The 12,558-nt window shown below is 40.6% G+C and overlaps 1 protein-coding gene across 3 annotated transcripts in view; it reads right to left on the minus strand.

Moving 5' to 3' along the window:
- The window catches only part of gpr45 (G protein-coupled receptor 45), a 53,880-nt gene that overhangs the window by 22,877 nt on the left and 18,445 nt on the right, over nucleotides 1-12,558 (minus strand). The window contains exon 1 of one of the 3 annotated variants that reach the window (XM_059963314.1): nucleotides 3,337-3,357. The exons of the other annotated variants lie outside the window; for them this stretch is intronic. The gene's annotated coding sequence lies outside the window, so the exon portion shown is untranslated. Of the gene's footprint in view, nucleotides 1-3,336; nucleotides 3,358-12,558 lie in introns of those variants that run through there. 3 annotated transcript variants of the gene reach the window in all.

Raw genomic sequence — 12,558 nt, forward strand, 5'->3', positions numbered from 1 at the left:
CATTTATTATTTGGCATTATGGAATTATAACCCTGAAGGAGACACTCCTTTTCATTTATAGGGGAAGATTCAGAAGCCTTTGGTTGCCCAAATGAAACAGCACAGAGAGGTGTTTTTGATTTTCACTTCAAAGCTGCTACAGTGGCTGTAACATTAAAATGACTTCCCAAAAAGCTTGCCGCCTGTTAATGATCTCTATAAATAGTGCAAGTGGAGACTTGTATTTGCAATTAAGACATAATTTTCTATCTGTATAGAAGCTGTGTGTATGGATCAGTTTCAAAGGGAGGATGCCTATTGTGTGATGCATGAAAATTGATGTCACCCTGCCAATTCCATGTTTCAAACAAATGCATCATGCACTCAAAAATCATTATATATTCCGCATGCCATGGAGTGCTCAAATTGAGGCATAAAATCAATCTGATATTGCACAAAAACCTGCTTGTGATTAAATCTCCAAGCCACAAAATCTACTGATTGAGCTAGACACTTACTTATAAGCTGATGCTTGTCCCATTGTATAGTTTTTGTGAATACATACGTAATGTTTCCTTGCAAAAAATAAGATCATATTCCACTCCAGAGCAGCACATAATATCAAAATTATGCTGTCAACAAGGTTGGTCTATTTTAAGGAAAGGATGCTCAAAAGCAATATTAATGCAAAATCCAAACACACAAAATTCTGTAGATGCTAGAAATTCAGATCCATACACATAAAATGCTGGAGGAACTCAGCAGGTCTGGCACCCTCATGACATTTCGAGCCGAGAACCTTCAACGTGATCATGCTTTAAATACCAGGAATAAAAACCTGAAGCAAGCTTAGTTTATTTTGACAAATATAATAAATTTTAACAGCTTTTAGAGTTTTGAACATGTTCTCCAGACTCCAGTTAAACATCTATTTCTATATAGAGATCTAACAATTTTTTGTTTTCCCCCATTATTATCCACACAATAGTTACTTTAATTTCTGTTTTGCTCAGACTTGTATGTCTAAAGTGTGCCAAGGGTTTCCCTTTCATTAAATACTAAGAAGGATTAAGTTCCTTCAAATAAAACATTCCCATCAGAATTTGCCATCTCAAAGGAGGATCATTACTAGTCACTCTGGCAGAGTTTTGACAGGAAATTATGTGAAATGTATGGGCTGAAATGGAAATGTGTGGGGGGTGGGGTTGGAAGGAGGAATGCAGCCATTCCTCCTGATGATGCTCATTAACCCTCAATCCACATGGCCTCTGTGCAATGTTAAATTAAATTATGTAGAATGTCACTATTATATAGAGCACTATGATTCTGGTGTAATTCCCCTCTTACATATCACCTTCACAGTTGCATAGCTCATTAACTGGTATTCTCCAAAGACAAAAATCATCATGCATCTTTAAGCAATGACTGATGGAAGAAAAAGAAAACACACCATCATGGGTTGGAAAATACATATTTCATGCAACAGTGCTGGACAAAATGGAAATAAAATCTGCAATGCCAAGTGTGCAGAAAAATTGCCCAAAATGTCATATTATTTAATTGCCTGAACTAAATTTGCCTTCATGTCTACACCACATCCCATACCCATTAATTACAAAGAATTGCAATCATAACAATGTTTTCCCTAGCAATGTGTCTACATTTATCAAATATTCTTTAACTTATTTGCCAACCACATATATTGGAGTAAATCATAGAAAATATGAACCTCATAATTGTAAACAAGCTGATAGGTGCTGCCTGTACTTATCCAATGTTGCAATGAATGGTGTGGTAGGACAGGAGTAATTCTATCACTCCAGCTGAGATCTTTTACCAGATGAGAATTTGGACCAAATATAATTTTCTATTAATTAAACATATGCCAATTTGTTACAGAGTCACAGAGACAGATAACATTATGGATTCATAGATAGTGTCACAAGAAGATAGAAAGATACATCCTTTCAACACCTAGGCTGCCTCAAACATTGACTGACCCACTTACACTAATGCTGGTCATGGAACTCATCAACTAGCACCTACCACTGAAACAGGCCCATGGCCGACGCCATCTGCCTGGAGTCAACACTGGTGCCCCACAAGGCTGTGTGCTCAACCCCCAATTTTACTCTCTACACATTCACAACTGTGTCACCAGCTTCTGCCCTAACTCTTTCTACTAGTTTGCAGATGACACCATCACAGTGGCCCAGATCTCAAACACGCGTAATGCACTGTAAGCTTTCGCTGTCAATGTAATGGCTTCTCTGTAGCAGCAATGTTTGGGTTATGACTAGAGATAACGGGGCTTTGGAATGTGGGGCTATCCAATGAGAGGGATGTTGTTCTTTCTTGTGGGTCTGGGAGCAGGGATTTTGCGGTCTTTTGGAGAGAGAGAGAAGACGCGAATGGAGAGAGTTGGTAGACTGCTGGACGGAGTGGACTTGGAAAATGGATCCGAGGGTTGGCTATGCTTGGAGGAGGTCGATAGGAAACAAGTGGACTGGACCATGAGCTGTAAGATGGCGCATTAGGCTGTTTCATGAGAATGGGCCCTTTTCTTTTCTCGTTTCTTTACTAATCATATAGTCAAATTAAGAATTCTAAAGCTCAATCGTTCAATCGCATATTGTGTACTGTTTGTTATTTGGTGGTACTGATGTTTAACAGGGGTCACATTGCGCAGCATCCACCCAAACAGGATTTCTTAAGTTTGGCTGGGCCGAGGGCTGTCTTCCCCTAGATTAGGCTGCTAGCCGAACCAAGGGTTACACATGGATGAAATGGAGTACAGGAAGGAGATAGAAAGCCTCATGGAGAGGTGTCAAGATATCAACTTTTCTTTCATTGTTAGCAAAGCAGATCAGTTGGTCATTGACTTTAGGAAGAGGGGCAAAGTACATACCATTAATGGCATCAATTAATGGAGTGGAGATAGTCGGAAACTTCAATTCTTAGGTGTAAATATAACCAACAAATGTTTTCTGGTCTAATCGCATAAACATAATGGCCAAGAGGCAGCACTTCTCCCTCAGAAGACCAAGGAAATTTAGCATGTCCTTGATAACCCCCACCAATTATTTTTTTTTACAGATGAACCACAAAAAAAAATCCTGTTCAGATTCAGTTTGCTATAGCAACTGCTCTGCCCAAGACCACAAGAAACTGCAGAGTTTTGAACATAGCCCACTCTATGTATCACAAGAAAACTAGCCTCTCCTCCACTGACTCTGTCTCCACTTCTCACTGCCTCAGGAAAACAACCAAAATTTATCAAAGACTCCTCCCACCATGGTCAACTCTCTTCTCCCCCATCCCATCAGGCAGAAAATACAAAAGTTTGAAAATACGCACCATCATCCTCGAGAACAGCAGTTATCAGACTCCTGAACAGATAACCTGTATGAGAAAAATGAACTCTTGATTTCTCAATCTACTTCATTGTGGCCCTTTCACTTAATTGACTGCAACTGTAACACAGTATATTCTGCATTTTGTTATTGTTTATCCTTTTGTACTACCTCATTTGGAATGATCTCTCTGGATGGCATACAAGTATCACGGAACACATGCCAATTATAAACCAATTATCGGTCGCTTCATTTTTTTTCTTGCCACAATCTGAATTTAGATCCCACTACCCATCAACACACGGACTAGTGGCAAAAGTAGTGCGATTGCTGGAGTCGAGTCAGATGTTCTCCTAAGGGTTTGACTACTGCTGTGTCCTCAGGTGGCTACAGAGTTTGGTCCAGGACCTACATGTTCTATTGCTGTGTGGACATGAGTAAGTGGTGGCTGTAGTTAGCAGGCGGACCTTTTGGTTGTTTGTTCTCTCCTTCTGCAGCTGCTGCTTGTTCTCTGTGGCACAGTGGAGGCTGCTCATGTAGTGCAGTCCCTCTTGAACAGATCTCCTCCAGGTGTATCTACTGAGTGCAATGTCCTCCCAGGTTTTAGACATAGATACTTCAAGCTGATTTTGATGTTTGAAGCATTTCTTTGCCCACCAGGGGCTCACTGACCTTCCTTCAACTGGGAGTAAAGGATCTGTTTGAGGAGATGCAAGTTAGGCATTTGAATGACATGAGCTACCCATCAGAGCCGCTGTTGCTTTATTGTAGTGAGAATGCTGTTCATGTTGGCCTCTTCGCTGCTGTTATTGTATTTGCTCTTCCAGCTGATCCTCAAAATCTTTCGCAAGGCTGTTTGTTGGTGTTGTTAAGGGATTTCAGATGTCTACTGCATTGCTGCGGTCCATGATTCACCTCCATGCAGTTATGTAGGAAGGAAAACGCAAGGATTGTTGGGTCACAATCTTCAAAGACTCTTTTCCTTAAACTTGCATAGGCTCCACTAGCACCTCTCAGGCAGTGGTTGAGCTCTGAGTCGATGTCTGCTTTTGAGGAGAGAATGCTGCCAAGGTAAGGGACATAGCCTATATTTTCAAGGGCGACATTGCCAACTTTTATAGAGAGCTAGATGGGTGATGACTGATGTAGGATCTGTGAACAAGACCCAGAACTCTATATACTTTGGCAAAGACATTCAGGATACATTGGAGGTTTTCTTCAAAGTTTGCTGGCAATAACGTTGTCATCTGCATACTGAAGCTCCATGATAGTGCTGGGGCTGACTTTGTTCTTGGCCTTGAACTAGTTGAGGTTGAAAGCCTATTGTCCATTCTATACACAATTGAGACTCGCTGTGGCAGGTCTTGGCCAATGAGGTGAAGGGCGGCAACAATAAAGATAGCAAATAGAGTGGGTACAATGATACAGACATATTTGACTCCTGTCTGAACAGTGATGGGTTCCGATTCAGGCTCACTATTGTTGAGTACTCTGGCTGACATGCCAAGGCAATATGCATTGGGCAATTATCCTACCAACTCAAATGTCCTTAGGCTGTGGGAGGAACCTCACACGATTACAGAGAAAACACCCATCTTTCTTTGTTTCCCTGTCATCTTAAAAGACACTGCAGTAAATAGGGCTGAAGAAGCAAATTCAGAAGTGGGAGACTCTAGTGCAGATCTATTGCATTGGTAGCCTCCATAGGAATTTCAATGCACCAATCATTTGCCTCATATAACCTGCATATGTTTATTTTAAAAGTGTGGACTACCCTGTACAATATGCCAATCTCTTGCTTCAATCATCAACAGACAGCCACAATCACTAGTTAACATTTCCTTTCAAATAACTGACGGGGCTCATCTCAGCAGTGTACATTTGGATTTCATCATGTCAATATTAGAATATAAAGTGCTACTACTTTGCTATATTAAATTTGGCATGAAGAAGTTTATGGTGTTTTAGACATGACAGAGTGGGAGGGATTAAAGTGGGAGGGGTGGCGTTACTCATCGGGGAAATGTCACGACAGTGCTCCATCTGGACAGACTGGAGTACTCAATACTGAAGAGTAATGGGTAGAACTGAGATACAAGAAAGGTATGACTCCCACTTTAATGGGACTATGTTACAGACCACCCAACAGTCCTACAGATTTAGAGGAACAAATCTGTAGAGAGATCACAGACTGCTGCAAGAAACATAAGGTTGTTATAGTAGGTGATTTTAATTTTTGACATATTGACTGGGAATCCCATACTCAAAAATGGGCTCGAGTTTGTCATATATGTTCAGGAAAGTTTCCTTCATCAGTAAGTAGAAATCCCATTGAGAGAGAGTGTGACACTAGATCTACTATTAGAAACATAGAAAATAGGTGCAGTAGTAGGCCATTCGGCCCTTTGAACCTGCACCGCCATTCAGTATGATAATGGCTGATCATCCAACTCAGAACCCTGTACCTGCTTTCTCTCCATACCCCCGACCCCCTTAGCCACAAGGGCCATATCTAACTTCCTCTTAAATATAGCCAATGAACCAGCCTCAACTGTTTCCTGTGGCAGAGAATTCCACAGATTCACCTCTCTCTGTGTGAAGAAGTTTTTCCTCATCTCAGTCCTAAAAGGCTTCCCCTTTATCCTTAAACTGTGACCCCTCACTCTGGACTTCCCCAACATCGAAAACAATCTTCCTGCATCTAGCCTGTTCAATCCCTTTAGAATTTTATACATTTCAATAAGATCCCCCCCCTCAATCTTCTAAATTACAGCGAATATAAGCCTAGTTGATCCAGTCTTTCTTCATATTAAAGTCCTGCCATCCCAGGAATCAATCAGGTGAACCTTCTTTGTACTCCCTCTATGGCAAGAATGTATTTCCTCAGATTAGGGGACCAAAACTGCACACAATATTCTAGGTGCGGTCTCACCAAGGCCTTGTACAACTGCAGTAGATCACCCACTTTGCTAAGAGGCACTTTATTCTCTCAACTTGCTTTTGTAGGTTCTTTGAGCAGAGAACTAATGAAAGAAGTAATCCCTAATTACAAAATGGTTAAAAGTTAATGATTCAAACATTTATTCTCTCATGATATTTCTGTGACTTAGAATTCCTCTCAAATGCTGCTTTACAAGGCTGTGTATGCTTGCTTATCAGCACACTCCCATAATTTCCAACTTCGCACCCACCATTGGACCCCGGGCCCCCTGCAGGAACCACTAGATCCACAATCTGCTGATGGTCGGATCAGAGGCGTTCATCTGGTGACCAAGAAAGTTATAAAGAGTCCGGGTTAGATCTCCAAAAAGTCATCGCAGGGCAAACAGGCTATTCCGGACTAAATTTGAATCAACAAAGGATGCTTGACGGTTGTGGCAGGGCTTGAATGCTGCCACCTCTTGTGACACAGGTAACAACAGGGCTTCGCTTCCAGATGAGCTCAATGCCTTTGATGCTCACTTTGACCATCAAAACATGGAGGAACCATCACGAACTCCCACTGCCCCTGATGATCCTGTGATTTCAGTCTTCGAGGCTGATGTGCAAGCAGCCTTCAGGAGGATGAACCCATGAAAAGCATCCGGCCCAGAGGGGATACCTGACCAAGTATTAAAGACTTGAACTGATCAGCTGGCTGGAATGTTCATTGAGATCTTTAACCTCTCTCTCCAGCCGTCTGAGGTACCCACCTGCTTCAAGCAGGCTTCACTTATACTGGTGCCTAAGAAAAACGTGGTAGCTTGCCTCAATGAGTGTCATCCAGTTGCACTTACATCACTGCGATGAAGTGTTTTGAGAGGTGAGTGATGAAACATATTAACTCCTGCCTGAGGAGAGATTTGGTTCAGCTCCAGTTTGCCTACCAGCACAACAGGCCCACAGCAGACGCCATCTCATTGGCTCTTCACTCAACCATGAAATATCCGGACTGCAAAGACTCATCCATCAGGATGCTCTTTATCAACTACAGCTTGGCATTCAATACTATCATCCCTGAAAACTAATCAATTAGCTTTAAGACTCTGGCCTCAATACTTCCTTGTGCAATTGGATCCTCGACTTCCTCACTTGCAGACCCCAGTTAGTTTGGATTGGAAACAACATCTCCTCAATCTCCATCAGCATGGACGCACTACAAGGCTGTGTGCTTAGCCCCCTGATCTACTCTCTTTATATTTACGACTTTGTGGCTAAGCGTGTCTCCAATGTAGTATTCAAACTTGCTGAGGAAGCAACTATTCAAAGGTGGCGACAAATCAGCATTTAGGAGAGAGATCAAAAATCTGATTGAGTGGTGCCACAACAACAATCCTGCACTCAAGTCAGCAAGACCAAGGAGTTGAATATTGACTTCAGGAGGAGGAAACCACAGAACATAAGCCAGTCTTTATCAGAGGATCATAGGTGGAGAGGGTCAGAAGCTTTAAATTCCTCAGTGTTATCATTTCAGAGGACTTGGCCTGGGCCCAGCATGTAAATGCAATTACAAAGAAAGCACAACAGTGCCTCTGCTTCCTTAGGAGCTTGTGAAGATTTGTCATGACACCTAAAACTTTGACAAACTTCTATAGATGTGTGGTGGAGCATAGAATGACTGGCTGTGTCACAGCCTGGGATTAAAACAGCAAAGCCCTTGAACAGAAAGTTCTACAAAAAGTAGTGGACACAGCCCAGTCCATCACGGGTAACGTCCTCCCTACCATTGCGCACATCAGGAAAGCAGCTTCCATCATCAGGAGCCCTCCCCACCCAGGTTACGTCTCTTCTCACTGTTGCCATCAGGAAGAAGGTAGGCACCAGGCACGGGAACAGTTATTGCCCGTCATCCTTTAGGCTCTTGAACCAAAGGGGATAACTTCTTTCAACTTCACTTGCCCCATCATTGTAATGTTCCCACAACCTAAGGACTCTCTTTCAAGGACTCTTCATCTCATGTTCTCGATAGTTATTGCTTATTTATTTAATATTATTATTTCTTTCATTTTGTATTTGCACGATTTGTTGTCTTTTGCACATTGGTTGAATGTCCAAATTGGTGCAGTCTTTCATTCATCCAATCACAGTTATTATTCTATTGTGGATTCACTGAGTATGCCCACAAGAAAAATGAATACATGTACTTTGATAATAAATTTACTTTGAACTTTAGAACTCTGCACCCCATCTATCACTTTTTGTTATCCATGTTGCTTCACTGTATTGTCTGACTGCCTTTCATCCTGGCCATCAAATTTGCATACCAGATGTAGCCTGATCACCGCACTGAATATTTTTTGCACTTCATAATTAACACCCAGGTCTCACCAGAAACTGAACTAGGGTCCTTGCAGGGACCCATTGGCTGCAGTATTCCCATGGAAAACTGTATTCCCATGCAGTATTAAAAAAAATACAAATTTAAAATGCTTTCAATACTGGAAATCTTTAATACAATCAGGAGATGCTGGAAATCCTCAGTGGGTCAGACATCATCTGGGGAGAGGGGGAGAGGAAAAAACAATATTTCAAGCTAAGAACTTTCATCATTTCTTGGAAATTAATAGAACGTAGTGATAGGGAAAAAGTCATTTTTAATATGCTCTGAATGATTTAAGGTGCCCAGGTGAAGTAGAAATACCTGGTAAGTCTTACCCCTTCAGATAATGTATTCATGAATCATTAACTTTTAATGCTTTCTTCTTTGTTAGCAATTACCACTATCATTAGTTATCTGCTTAAGTGCCCCATAGAAATGGTTGCCAGATGTCAAATTGTAGATCTCTGTACTATTACGGATCAAGATATATTGGTGCTAATTCAATTTATTTTTATTCTTCACTACTATCACATTTCTAAAAATTTTGTTATTTATCCCAATAGCAACTCCTTTACCAGTACACCATTAACTGATTTGTCATTTAATTTCTCCTGCATAGCTCCATGTTACACTTTTGTGTCCTCCGTTTCACTGCATCTCAACACTTATGTCAACTCTAACTTTTCCACCTCTGATGGCAGATCATTGACTTGGAAGAACACAAAGACATGAAGCACAAGGTATTACTCAAGTAGTAAATGAGTACTGTTGGATCTGGAGATGATATTTTCTAGAATTTTCTTCTGAAGTCAAGAATAAGGTAATTATGGCGGTTTTATTAGGTGTTCATAACAAACTCACAACCATAAATAAGGACGAAAGAAAGACAAAGAAAGAGGTCATCTTACACTAAAAAACTAGCTCAAACTAGACAGGTAAGAAAATTCCTTTGGTAAAAACAGCTTCTGAGATAGTTTGATTTATGGCGGGTGACACAGGCTGCAGACAGTAAAAACTATAAAAGATACAGAACCAGCTATGCCACAAGTTACTGAAAATCCACTGAACATTTACAAATGTATAAACAAGCATAAAGAAAGTTATACCACAAGGAAAATAACAAATTGAACCCTAATCTAACATTACCAAGGAACATGAGTTCAGAAGAGTTATTAATGAGGAAGTTATTGAAACTTTGAAACAGCAAAAAAGTATAGGTGGTGAGGTAGGTTGCCAGTCCTTAAGTGGCTATGTTATATAGTTTAAACAGGTTGCATGTTGGATTGCCCAGGAATAGAGGGGCAGACATTATGGAAATAATAACTCATCTCTTTTATACAGAGGTTATTAAAAAAAGTCAAAATGACTTTAAAATGTTGCAACCTTTCCAGAAAAGGAAAGGGAATGAATGTGGCAAATGCAGTCATGGATGTAGTGGGGAAATTTTCAGAAATAATATTGGTGGAGAAATTTAATATCCATTGGGAAAAAAAAAACTTGGATGGTAACAGAAAATCTTGAGCACGACAATTTGTGTTTGCTAATAGAATTGTTTTTGATGATCCAGAATGTGGACAAGGGCCAATAACAATTTGATAATTGATGTTTAAAGTTTGTTCAACTGGCCCAAATTAGGTTTATCAGCAAAACTGTAGCAGATGCAATAAATGGATCAGCAGCAATACAGATTCAGAACTGGCAAAGAAATAGAAAGCAGAGCGGCGGGGGGGGGGGGGGGGGGGTTAGAATATAGATTCCCCTGTAATCAGTACCAGGACCTCCATTATTTGTGATTTACACAGAAATGACTTGGATGTGGTATGAATTTGAAATGTACAGATAACACCATCCTACAAGAGGGTTAATAATGGCGTGCAGGAGTACACAGAATAGCTGGTGGAATAGGTAGACTCTTGGAAGAGTATTTTCAGTGCAGTAAAATATGAAGTATTTAGATATGACAAGTAGGGAAATACTATGCATACTAAATGGTGCGATTTTAAAGGGGTTAAAACTGAAGGTGTGTACAAATTTTTAAAGTGACAGTTTGTTAAGACATAGAATCCTTGACTTTATAATTAGAAATTTAGAGTACAAAAGGCTCTGTGCTCTGAGTTATATAAACGGTTCTGCCCCAGATAGTTAGAAATTGGAAAACACTTCCTGACAGGGCAATGGCTGCAGATTAAAGTAGCCTTCAAAAATGAAACTGGGTAACTATTTTACAGCCTTGCAGGGTTGCTATTAAAAAAGCAAACTTAATGGCTCCTTCTATGCTCCACTATTCTATGACTCAGGCATTGACACGGCCCGCTCTCGTATTGTAGGGAATTGTAATTATTAATGTGCCTACTTGACTACTGCAAACAGGAGGCAGTAAGTGACATAAATGTTTTAAACAGGCACAAACAGTTAAAACAGTGACTGGTATTTAGAAAATATCCTGCACTAAATTGCAATTATGCAAAATTGACCATTAGTTGACTATCTAAATCAAATTTTTTTTTGGAGCAAATCAGCAGTAATGGACTATGCTGTCCTATCACCAATCAACACTGCTGGTCATCTCTAGAATGAAAGTGGCCATTCAACATTTTCCAGAGGAGTGTAGAAGCACCTCAAAAATTGAGTAACAGCTGCAATTTCTAGACTACACTGCAGATACAAAAGCTGACACACACGGGAAGTCCGAACTCTTTTAGCAAGATACAGGTTAAAAAATTAAAATTGTAACTGGCAATTTTTAAATAGCTGTGCATGTGAAGGTTGTGCTGTATTTATTACAACAAAAAGTGAGCAGGCAGCAGGACTGTCTAAGTAGATGTGCAGAACTTTACATGACATTTGTTCCTGTCAATGCTCCATCATTTAAAAGGCCACAAATTATAAATATCAGAGACTCAAGAGTTCCCTCTGGGGTAAGTATTGTTGCCTGAGCAGTAGGGAGGTACTAAACCACACTAGACATCAGCATTCCCCCATTGCAGCTTTCTAAAACTCTGATTGGAACACACTTGGAGTACTGTGTTCAGTTCTGGCCGCCTTATTATAGAAATATGTGGAAGCTTTACAGCAGATGCTGACGTGATTTACCAGGATGATGCCTGGATTAGAGAGAATGTCATATGAAATAAAAGAGGATCAGTGGCTCATGCTGGCTGCTTGATTGTAGGGTTGTGTGCCAAGTCTGGAGGTTAGGATGCAAACCATTCATCACCAGTTGAGGTGATATCATCAGTGTGCAATTGAGTGTTGTTTCTGCCCAGTGCTTGTGGTTATATTGGTCCAAATCGTTGCTCTGATACACGATTCGGACCAATATAAATGTGAGCACTCGGCAGAAATGACACTCAATTGAGCACTGATGACATCACTTTGACTGGTGACGAAACGCTTGCAACCTAACCTCCAGGCTCAGTGAACAACCCTACAAACTAGTACGTCTTATGAGGAAAGAGCCTTTCCTTTTGAGGCAAAGGAGGATGAGGGGTGGCTGTACAAGAATAATAAGAAACATTAATTGAATGGACAACCAGCACCTTTTACCCACAGGACAGCAATGACTAATACGAGGAGGCATAATTTTAAGGTGGTTGGAGAAAAGTATAGGGCGGATGTCAGAGGTAGTTTTTTTCCCCAGTGCATAGAACACATTGCCGGGGGTGGTGGTAGAGGCAGATAATTAGGGACATTTAGGATAGGCACAAGGATGAAAGAAAAATGGTGTTGTAAAGGGAAGGGTCAGGATGATCTTGGAGTAGATTGAAAGGCTGGCACAACATCGTGAGCCAAAGGGCTTGTACTCTTCTGCATTCTATGTTCTGTGACACAGAACCATCTATGGCTTATAGTTAATATTTATTACAAATAGCTCTGACTCAGATTTTAAGAAAAATGCTGGAATCACGTTACTGACTTAATTTCACA

This window comes from Hypanus sabinus, chromosome 3 (assembly GCF_030144855.1).
Source record: "Hypanus sabinus isolate sHypSab1 chromosome 3, sHypSab1.hap1, whole genome shotgun sequence".
NCBI classification, from domain to species: domain Eukaryota; kingdom Metazoa; phylum Chordata; class Chondrichthyes; order Myliobatiformes; family Dasyatidae; genus Hypanus; species Hypanus sabinus.